The 12,056-nt window shown below is 37.2% G+C and overlaps 1 pseudogene; it reads left to right on the forward strand.

The window, feature by feature from the left end:
* Positions 1–2,847: 2,847 nt before the first annotated feature.
* On the forward strand, positions 2,848–5,103 carry LOC121262972 (annotated as a pseudogene).
* The last annotated feature ends 6,953 nt before the right edge of the window (positions 5,104–12,056 follow it).

The following is a 12,056-nucleotide window of genomic DNA, read 5'->3' on the forward strand; positions in this document are numbered from 1 at the left end:
CTTGCCCCAAGTGTGGAGGCTGATTCGGGCCCAATGATGATGTTCCACGGTCTTTGTTCGTACCCAAACCAACGTTGGGCCGAAGAATAACAAAGTTGTGATTGTGAATTGAATCTGTTATGACATCTCGTTTTATAGTTTAGGCCTTATATTTATGGCAAATTAAATCTTATTATTTAAATTATGAGTGGTGTTACGTATACTTATAATTTTACTTATAAACTTTATTTTAATTAAAATGTAGAAAAATAAATTTTTTATAATTTTTTCTTAAATATATTTAACATTTTCCTTAAATTATATGGATGGTATGTTTTACGTTAATTAATTATAGAATATATATATTTCTTGGTTTTAGCTAGCTTTTTGGATTTAAGGTAGAAAAAACCCATGCTCCAAGATGAGAAATACCCTAAAATTTAAATTTTAAAATTTATCTTTAAAATTAAATTATACCACGTAATTATTTTACTACATGTGTTATCAACGCCGGCCTGTAAATAAAATTGTTGGTATATATTTTAGAATAAAACAAAGGAGGGACATCTCACATGGCTACAAGAGAACAAAGACAAAGACAAAGACAAAGACACATCTTAGGCCAGGAATTCATTAACCTAGCTATGAATCCGAAGCTACAGCTAGGCAAGAAATAATACAATGGTTTGGTTTGACTAAGAAAATAATGCAATAATAATTGTAATCGATCGTACTATATAGCATGAACATAAGTATGCTTTTCTTACGTAATTAATGGATTGGGAAGTGATATTTCCATAATATATAGATGGTGAGAGGTAGTGAGTGATTATCTTGTCATGAGTCGTGGACGACAAGGGTACTACGCACGTACACACCGATCTCCATTATTTTTAGGGGAATGGTTGGCGAAATCGATCCGTGTCTGACATCTGAGGTTCTAACCACTCCCATGCATGCAGTAAGATACTCTTCATCCGAGTTTACTATTTCATATGTTTTGATACGTGGGCACGAACAAAACCACCAAGAATCACATAATTCAACCATGTTTTGTTAGGATCAGAAAAAAAAAAATGCAGCTTGCTCCAAAAAATTTAATAAAAATAGTTAAACACAAATAATTATTTTCATCTCAAACAACTTGATTAGATAATTCATAGCAAAATGCCAAACAGGCTACATTATTTTTCACTTTATGTTAGCTAGCTAGCACGTCACTACAAGAAAATTGATATTTGTGATCAGTTATTTCTTATAAAAATAATTATTTTTTATCAAAATAAATTTATTTTTATCATAAATAATCGTTATCGTCGTAAATAATTCGTTACAAATATTTATTTTTATACATTACTATTTTCTGGTTATGATTATGAATATATTAGATGTTAGAACAAATCTCGAGCCCAGCCAAAACAGAAAAGGGTACTGCATGGTCATGATCATTACGCAACGTCTGTCCACCAAAGTAGATAGATCAAAGGCCGGGCATTGGAAAACGAAAACTGGCATAGGAGTCTCGATCCTTAATTCGTTCTCCCTGTTTTATATGATATCTCTTCGGCTCATTTTGCTTCGTTTTGGAATCTGGACCCCTCCTTCACACGTGATTTTGTTCCAGAAACCACCCAAATATATATATATACGTGCCCACTCTGATCACCATATTTTATAAAATGATCATATATGGGAGCTGGGAGCTTGCTGACCCCATAATATTTTACCAATTAGAGATCATTTCCGCAAAGTTACCCTGCTTATTATAAACATCCCGGCCCGTTTAATTATTTAATTAGTTATTAATAACTTACGTGTCATCACCACATGACAATATTTAATTATACGTTGTTAAGAATATGATATAAGTAATTAAATATACATATTTTCATCGGTTTAAATTTTTTATACAATTAGTGATGATTTGACATGATGGTATTAGTTAGAATAGATATCTTGAATTAGAATTCTAACTCTATACTTTATTTCATTTAATTAAATATTTCATGTGTTAGACCCACTCATTAAAAAAGAATTTAACCCACACATGAGGGGATCAAGTACTAAGACTATAACTAAAAACCTATAGCCTGATTGACATAATTCCCAACCTTCAAAATAGAGGTTTGGAGTTCGAAATCCTCCTCCCCCAACTCAAAAAAAGTACTAAAAATATAATACAAATAATTATATATACCTCTTTCCAGTCAACTTTATTCACATATTCATATGGCATCATTGGCATGCATTTTGAAACCGAAGCATTTTCTAGAAGGAAATAGAAGGAAAATGCTGGTTGAATTCATAAAAGTGACATTTTTATTTTATTTTTAAAATATTTTTTTTACTTAATGGTTAAAAAAGTAAATATTAATGAATTGATATGTTTTCTATTTTTTTAAAAATGTTTAAAGATATATATATATAAAAAATGATAAAAAAAGACAAAAATATAAAAATAGATTTGTACTTGTCGGTTTGAATTCTTTGGTTGATTATCGGTCCTTGTAGCACTGCAGAAAGAAACTGATCAAAAGGGGTGCATGTGTTGATTTGGTTAACCCGTGATGACAATTAACGTACAGTTGTAAGCTTGTGAAACACTTAAGCCCCTAGTGTTCCAAGCTGTACTCACAAAAAAGCATGTACATACGTGCATCTTGAGTGACGCTTGAACGTCCAAACATAGATTAATCTCTATTACCGTGAAAGCAGTGGGACAATTAGCACCTGGATAGTCCTGAACCACACGATGAACTTTCCTCTAAATAAATCGAGCCATGCATCCAGTCAACAGAAGGTCAACCATCAAGCTGAGATTATTAGCTGCCAAAGATGCACATAATTCGTAGTGTGCAAGACAAGCACATATTGAATTAAGTTAATCCAAATTAAGCAGAGAGAGAGAGAGTCGATCGGCCATGTCCATGGAACAATAAGCAAAAGCAGACCCACCACTCCCACCCGCTTTGACTCCTTATTACCTCTCTAGCTCGGATCCCTCACCCCCATCACACCACGCTCGACTTTCAAAAGCACCTATCTCTCTCTCTAAAGAGAGAGATCGTTTTGCTTTACTTGCCTTCTATTTTCCTGGTTTGCTCTTTTATGGCGCTCTTAACTTTCTTACCAGAGCCCTTAGAGCCTAAAAAACAACAATATTCCAAACACAAGCGAAAGAAGCAGAAAAAACCACCGTCTTCATGGGACCAAATCAAGAACCTCATCACCTGCAAACAGATCGATGGGTCCCGATCAGTGCATGATCCGTCAAAGAACGGCGCCACCGGCGTTGGGTACTCGAAGCTAGGGTCTTCTTGCAGCTCCATATGCAGCTTCCGGGACATAGTTCATGGGAAAACTAGGGTTGTTCATAGAGCTGATAACTCGCCAGAGGGCAGCATAGTCGGTACTCAGGAAACTGGGCTGCTGAGTCGGAAAACCGTAGCCGGCGGGTCTTCAATTCGGCCAGTATCAAGGCCAGCAACAGCAAGATCCAACGGTGGATCAACGTACTCGTCTGGTTCAAGAGGCATGCAATTCCGAAAGCTTTCCGGATGCTATGAGTGTCGCATGATCGTTGACCCTAGCAGGTATTGTACCTTTCAGTACCCCAGCCCCCCTCCCCTTCCAATGGTTATATTTTCATGATTTAATTGTCAAGAAAATATGGTGGAGAATTAAAATAGAGCAAATAAATCAGGTACCCAACTCCAAGGACCTCTATTTGTGCTTGCTCTCAGTGCGGGGAAGTCTTTCCGAAGGTTGAAAGCTTGGAGCTTCACCAAGCAGTTCGCCATGCTGGTAATAATATTAATTATATTAATATTTAATTTCTAATTTTGTATATCATTTATCGCTAGATAGTTTTAGGTTTCGTTTGTTTTCATAGATGATGAATTGAAATTAAAATTAAAAGTTGAATAAAATATTATTAGAATATATTTTTTAATATTATTTTTATTTTAAAATTTAAAAAAATTAAATTATAATAATTAAATAAAATAAGATAAAATAAATTGAGAAAAATGGTAAAAACAAACTGGGCGTAACTCTTCTTCGTATCACTATTTTCCGTGAAGACCAAAATCAAGCCGCTTCCCCCTTGGGCCCTTTATGGTCTAGCTAGAAGGCTGTAGGGACCATTTCGTATACCCAAACAGCTGTTCCCGTATGAAGGGCCTGTTTCGGTGAGCCGGCGTACCTTCATTGGTTGTCAGTGACCGCTCCAGTTATACCTTTCTAGACATTAAATTTGTAAAGTGAAATTCTTATCTTCCTTATCATCATTATTATTATTAGTATTATGATTATTATTATTTCGATTTTCTTTATCGAAGGAGCCTGAGAGGCATCTGATTTGAGTACAGTATCGGAGCTGGGACATGAAGATTCGGGTCGAAACATCGTGGAGATCATCTTCAAATCAAGCTGGCTCAAAAGGGACAATTCACTATGCAAGATTGAGCGGATATTGAAGGTTCACAACACCCAGAGGACGATACAACGTTTGAGGACTGTCGAGATGTAGTCAAAACTCGTGCGTTGAACAGCAACAAGAAAAACCCAAGATGCGCCGCTGACGGGAACGAGCTCCTCCGATTCCACTGCACCAGCTTAACATGCACGCTTGGGGCAAGCGGCTCGTCCAACTTGTGCAGCTCTATACCTACTTGTGGAGTATGCACCATCATTAGGCACGGGTTCCAAGGTAAGGGCGAGGAGTGCAAGGGGATCATGTGTACCACCACTGCAAGTAGTGGCAGAGCCCACGACTCCCTACGTTGTGCGGACAGCCGCAGGGCCATGCTGGTGTGCCGTGTCATTGCCGGGAGGGTGAGGCGTATAGGGGATGATGCAACGCCAATGGATGAGGACAACGCGGTTTCAGGTGGATTGTATGATTCTGCCGTTGGCTGCGCTGGGATCTACTCCAACTTTGAGGAGCTGACTGTTTTTAATCCTAGGGCTATCCTTCCTTGTTTCGTAGTGATCTACAAAGCCCTGGAGTCTTGATTAACGTTGTTCTTTCCTAAGAATGTTTTGTACCTTCTACTATCAAAATCACAGTACTTACAATCCAAGGGTCAGCTAACGTGCTGGCCTCATATCTGTGTTTGTGTATATATTATGTAATTTCTTCTTTCTTTTCGAAGCTCACATTGTAGGAGTCCATTCGAGTTTAATGGATTTATAATTATAATAATTTGTTTTACGTACTAAAAATTGATTTATCATGCAAATAAAAGATCAATTTTTTATATACATGATGAATTCGTTTTGGAATAGCAATTAAGATAATAATTTACTAAAACGTCTTTAATTATTTTTCTCTCGAGACAAGATCATGATTTAGGAAGAAAAGTGTAAAGTGGACATGCTAAAGGATGAGATTGAACTCCAAGGTGACGAGGGCAAGTGCAACTTTTTGAAATGGAAGCCGCTGGAAGCGTGGAGTACCTGTCATCTTCAAGGCACATCCTTTAGTACGTACTGTCGGTCTAAAGCACTCGCGCCAAATTTCTTTCTCTGCTGGCCTCGGCTCATCTCGTGACGTTCTTTGGTCTTTCTTCTGCAAAGGCCCTGAGTCCTGACGTACATTTGGAAGCTACACCAAGAATCTATTCAACAACTCCATTGACATCCTATGCACTTTCTTTTTAAGGGTAACTTCTCTTTTATATATTCAAACGAAGTTTATGATTTGAAGTGATAGACAGTACAACATATAAATCTCATAATATTAAATATTAAATATATCTATAGACAAAATGGATTCTAATATTAATTACAAAAGTAATGCATGTTAGATACAATTTTATGATGTGCAAACCTAATGCCCTCTCTTTGAAAAAGAGTGGAGTCCATCGTTAAAAAAATTAATTTTTTTCTTTTATTCTTATATTTATCTATTTTTTTTTTCAAAATGAATACATGAAACTTGAACCATCTAGAATTGTAAATATCATTTTTCTAATTACGATGAGTTCACTGTTATGTATTATATATTATACATATATTTTTCAAGTTATAAAAATTGGAGATCACCCCAACAATAATTATAATATAGTTTGCTGCATGCATGTAATTATGTATTTATTTATTTTATTATGAAGAATATTTGAGTCAAAGTTTTAGGAAATTCATGTAACTAAAAAGAACAGCATATTGAATTCTATATGATTAGTCTGTGCATGAGAGGCCGGCCGGCCTCCTATATTATTTTCTTTTAGATATCGATGACGGAGTTAATATTAATAAATCTAATTTTCTATTTGACTAGTTTTGATCGTGTAGCAAATAAGTTGAATTTATATATGGAGAGCCATGTGAAGTATTATTGGAACGCTGAAAGTGTGGAATTAAAGGAGATTTAACGAAAGAGAGAAGGAGAAAATTAGAGTTTGCTTGACTTTGACCAATTAATTAAACAGCATGACTTGGGAATTAGACAGTGCACTATATATATATATATATATGCAGATGATCAAGGTCAGCTTGTGCAAGGAGGAGATGAGTGAGGGTATGATAATTGCGCACACATGCTTGAGCATGTATATGTGTGCATTTTCTCATTGTTTGGTGTGTTTGGAGCATGGGATAATCACAAATAGCTATAAGGCTTCCTCAATTAATTATTTAAAATATTGCACGTAAAACTATATATATATATATATAGAGAGAGAGAGAGAGAGAGAGAGAGAGAAGGCCGGGAGTACTCCGAAGAAGCTTCCTGCTTTGCCCCAGCTACCTAATCTTTCTTGTATTTAATTTCTAAAGACTCGCATTTCAAGATGGCTTTGGAATTTGCATGTGTTATTAAAAGTCGTTAAAACCCCTTTTGATCATTAAGATCAACCTTATCGATCAATCTCAATTACTAAATTGCGAATCAAATTTTGGTAGAGTACTTTTTGTTTGGGTTCTAAAACTTACACAAACTTACAACAATATACATTATATATAGAATTATATATATTCTTTATATGTCTCTTAATCATAGAATTTGCAAAAGGAAATTTAGAAGATGATTATGATCTCTAATTTATGGTAATGGACAAATATGCTTATACCCTCAAACAACCAATTAGGTTATGTAATTATATGTATCCTAAAGTTTAAACTACAAAAGTACTCGATGTGTTGTAGTGTTAAAGTAAGAAGAATGAAGGCACACCTACTGTATTAAGAAAAACCTCAACCAGATTGTATTGATTCCTTGTGACCTTTTGGTCAATTTTTGTACAATACTTTTTATAGAGTATCGCAACATATTTATATAGGCTATTACATATCAGAAGAATATTCTAGCTAGAGAATATTTACATAATAGAATTTGTTACAAGAATAATTCTAGACGATTCGACTTTGCCTCCTATTGTAAGCTTTTTCCTTTCGGTTGTGTTGAGTCATTGCTTCTAGAATCTTCGAGTATTTGTGGGTCTTCATTCTCTGTTTTATTTTTTCTAATAGCCCATTCGAATCAAGTGGCACCATGGCAATGGTAAGGCTTGATCGCAATAGATTGAACTGAGTTGTTGAAAGTGGTTTTGTAAGAATATTAGCAAGTTGATCCGTGTTGGAGATAAATGAGACTTTGAGGCTTTAGGCAGCCACTCTTTCACGAATAAAATAATAGTCAAACCCAACATGCTTGGTTTGAGCATGCATAATAGGATTCACAGACAGATAAGTGGCCCCCAAGTTGTCATGCCATAATGTTGGGGATCCGAAAGGAAAATACCAAGCTCCTTCAAAAGAGATTGCAACCATAAGACTTCACAAGTTGTATTTGCAACAGCTTTATACTCGGCCTTAGTAGATGAACGAGCAATTATGGGTTGCTTTTTAGAACCCCAAGAAATTAAATGTTTACCAAAATAAATGCAAAATCCTCTTGTGGAGTTGCGATCATCAGGGAAACCTATCCAGTCAGCATCGGAGTACGTCGAGAGTGTGAGAAAGGATGAAGAAGAAAAGTGAAGACCAAATTGTTCAGTGAGCCGTAAATAATGCAAAATGTGTTTCACAGCTTGCCAATAAGGGGCACGGGGACAATGCATATATTGACAAGCTTTATTAACATAGAAGGATATATCTGGCCAAGTGAAGGTCAAATATTGGAGACTACCCACTACACTTCTATATAAACCAGGGTCTTCAAAAGAATGACCGTCTAGTGCAGTGAGTTTAAGAGATGAAAACATGGGGGTCGAAACAGGTTTGGACTTATGCATATTAGTCCGAGTAAGTAAGTCTGAAATGTATCAAGATTGAGACAAAAATAAACCAGAGGCAGTGCGACACACTTCAATACCCAAGAAATAATGCAGAGGTCCTAGATCTTTAACTAGAAAGTAAAGCCCAAGTGCAACAATAAATTCATAAATAATAGAGAAATTAGTGCCAGTTACAATAATATCATCAACAAAAATTAAAATGTAAATAGCAGTGGAAGCAGTTTGAAGAATAAAGAGAGAGGAATCAGATTTAGAACTCTGAAAACCAAGTGTGAGTAGTCGATCACGTAGTCTTGAAAACTAAGCTCTAGGGGCTTGTTTAAGTCCATAAATGGATTTTTTCAACTTACAAACGTGTGTAGGCAGATCAAGATGATCAAAACCCGAAAGCTGCTGCATGTAAACAACTTCTTGTAGATCACCATGTAAAAAAATGCTATGTATATCTAGTTGATGCAACGGCCAATTGGAAGATACAACAAGTGAAATGAGTAAACGGATAGTAACAGGTTTTACTACAGGGCTGAATGTATCAGTGTAATCCAAACCGACTTGGTGATAATATCTCTTAGCCACAAGTCGTGCTTTACAGCCTTCTTGGGTACCATCAGCAAGTCTTTTTGTTTTGAGAACCCACTTGGAACCCAATATATTGAAAGAGGAAGAGAAAAGTACCAGATCTCATGTTTGATTGATGAGTAATGCTTGGAATTAAGCCTCCATGGCAGATCGTCATTTTTGATACTTAGAAGCCTTTGTGAATACGGTAGGCTCCGATGGATGAAGGTCGAGATACAGTGAGAGAGAGAAGGTTTAGGTGGGGGTCAAGGAACCATGCCATCTGTCTGTTTAGGAGGAAAGATTTTCTAAGCTTTGAGGCATGTAACCATAGGATGAGAGGAGAGAGATGAGGTTCGGTTTTGACGAGAAGTGGCTTTAATGTTGGGAAGAGGAATTGGCTCAGGGAGGCTAAGGTTTGAAGAGGTGTGTACAGGGGAAGGAATTGCAGAGGAAGGAGAGAGTGTATGCGATGGGAAGGTTTGAGAAGAATCGGGTAGGGTTTGAGAAGTTTGTAAGTTGGGTTGAGGAGAAGATGGGCTTGATGGGGAAAAAAGGGAATGGGCTCTAGTAATAACGGGAGGCCCACAAGATGAAACTGAAGGACTAGGTGGAACACTTTGTAGAGAAAAGGAAGAGTTGGGCCTTGGTATATATGGTCGGAGAGACAAAGTTATGAAGCCTAGGAGATGGGGCCGTGGGTGCTGAAAGACTCATGCTGGACATATGAGCGAAAGGGAAATTAAGCTCATCAAGCTTAACATCCCTTGAAATATACACATGACCTGACAGCACACGCAAATAGTTGTAGGCCTTGTGATCTGAGCTATAGCCCATGAAGACATAGAGTTGAGATCTGAACTCCATTTTGTATCTATTAAAGGGGCGTAAATGAGGCCAACAAGCAGACCCAAATGTCCTTAGAAATTTGTAATCAGGTATTTGTGGAATAATTTTTGGAATGGAGATATGTTATTAAGAATGGAGGTGGGCATATGATTGATTAAAAATACTACTGTTTGGAATGCGGCAGACCAGTATTTGAGTGGTACGAACACATGAGCTAAAAGAGAGAGCCCTGTTTCTACAATACGGTGATGACGACATTCAATACTGCCATTTTGGGCATGGGAATGAGAAGCAGTGATCATTTTATTAATTCCAAATTTTTTTAAGATTGGGGAAAGGGGACGAAATTCACCGCCCCAATCTGATTGCACAAAAATTACATTTGAAGAGAAACAATTATGAACATAAATAAAAAAGGCAAGAAAAACAGTTGAGACATCAAATTTAGATTGAAGGGGAAATATCCAATTGTACTTGGTGAAATCATCTACAATGGTTAAATAGTAACCAGAACCCAAAGTAGATAGCATAGGTGTCGGCCCCCAAACATCAAGAAATATAAGTTCAAAAGGTTTGTGAGATTGCAAGGGTAAGGTGGGATGTGGAAGTGTGTGTGATTTTGCTTGAGAGCAAGCTAAACATGAAGTGAAACTTGTGCTACTAGTTATTGGAAGCTGAAAATTCTTGAGTGTAAAGGAGGTGACTCGTGAGGACGGGTGACCAAGTTGAGAATGCCAATGGAGGTGGTGGCAGTGGCATCAACTGGAAGCATATACAACCCATTTTCAACGGTTCCCTAAAAAACTACCTCATTGGTTTGCAAATCCTTCACAAGAAAATGAGAGGAATGAAATTCAAAATAAACAGAGTTATCTACATAGAATTGACGCACATAGAATAAATTGCGGGAAATAGAGGGAACATGAAGGAGGTGTCAAAGTAGAAATTTGCCAAAGGTAATGGGAAGATGAGCCGAGCCAATGTAATTGATCGAAAGAGAAGAGCCATCACAAATGCTAACTTGATCAGGGCCATGATAAGCTGTTGAGTCCAAATTTAAGTTGGAGAAATCTATAGTAAAATGGTTAGTAGCTGTAGTGTCAGGAAACCAAACATTTGGTGGAGCTTAGGGAGAATGGAAGGTGGTTAAGTGAGTAACGAGAGAAGCGGTAGGAGATGTTTGGTATGTCTGGTTGAATCGATGGTAGCAAGTTAATGCTGTGTGGCCTGGTTTAAGGCACACTTGACAAACTGACTGAGTGTTTGGTTTAGGAGAAAATAAATTAGGAGGGCCACGACCCGTACCCAGACCACGGGTGCGGCCTCTACCACGTGAAGGTGGTGATGAAGGTTTGAACAAAGTGGTATTAGCCAACAAAGAGGTACTGGAAAGAAGACATTGTGTTTGATGAGCAAGCCTCGACTCATGGTTTAACAAAAAACTATAGACCTGCTGAGGAGTTAAAGGATCTGGTCTAGTAGTGAGAGAGGTGACTATAGAGTCATTGTCAGTGCCCGATCTAGCTAGAAGATACATAGAAAATTCAGAGGGGGAGAGGGATTGTCCTGCGGCACTGAGAGAGGAAGAGAGGGTGGTGGCTTTGTGATAGTAGATGGTGATGGAATCAAAACCTTTCTTTAGAGTGGCTACCTGGTATTTAGTTTGCATGACATGGGCACATGATTGAGCAGCAAAAACAGTATGGAGAGTGGACCATACTTCTTTGGCCGTGGTGCAGTCAAGCACCTGGGAAAGCACTTGTTTAGAGAAAGACAAATTGAGTGCAGAAACAATAAGCTGGTCTTGAAGGAGCCAACGATGGTAGGCAGGATTCAGAAGATCATCAGTAGTGGGGGAGGGCATAGGAATGGTGCCATCGACATGGCCAAAATGCTGGTTACCTTTGAGGAAGGGAACGGCCTGAGCTTTCCATAGCAAATAATTGTCTATGGTTAGCTTAATAGTAACGAAATGAGAAACAAAGTTCATGATGGAAGGGGAGGAAGGTGATGGGGAAGTTTTAGAGTGTTTTTTTGGACCAGGATTCATGTTTGGGTGCTAAGAAAGAAAGTAAAAAAAAAGGAGCTAGTAGGTCTTTATGATAGCTCTAATGCCATGTTAAAGTAAGAAGAATGAAAGCACATGCACCTGCTGTATGAAGAAAAACCTCAACCACACTATCGATTCCTTGTGACATTTTGGTCAGTTTTTCTACAATACTTTTTACAGACTGTCGCAATATATTTATATAGGCTATTATATATCAGAAGAATATTCTATTTAGAGAATATTTACATAACATAATTTGTTACAAGAATAATTCCAGACGATTCCACTATGCCACTTATTCTAGGTTTTTTCGTTTTGATTGTGCTGAGTCATTGCTTCTAGAATCTTCGAGTATTTGTGGGTCTTCATGCTCTACTTTG

Source organism: Juglans microcarpa x Juglans regia, chromosome 4S, assembly GCF_004785595.1.
Source record: "Juglans microcarpa x Juglans regia isolate MS1-56 chromosome 4S, Jm3101_v1.0, whole genome shotgun sequence".
NCBI lineage: Eukaryota > Viridiplantae > Streptophyta > Magnoliopsida > Fagales > Juglandaceae > Juglans > Juglans microcarpa x Juglans regia.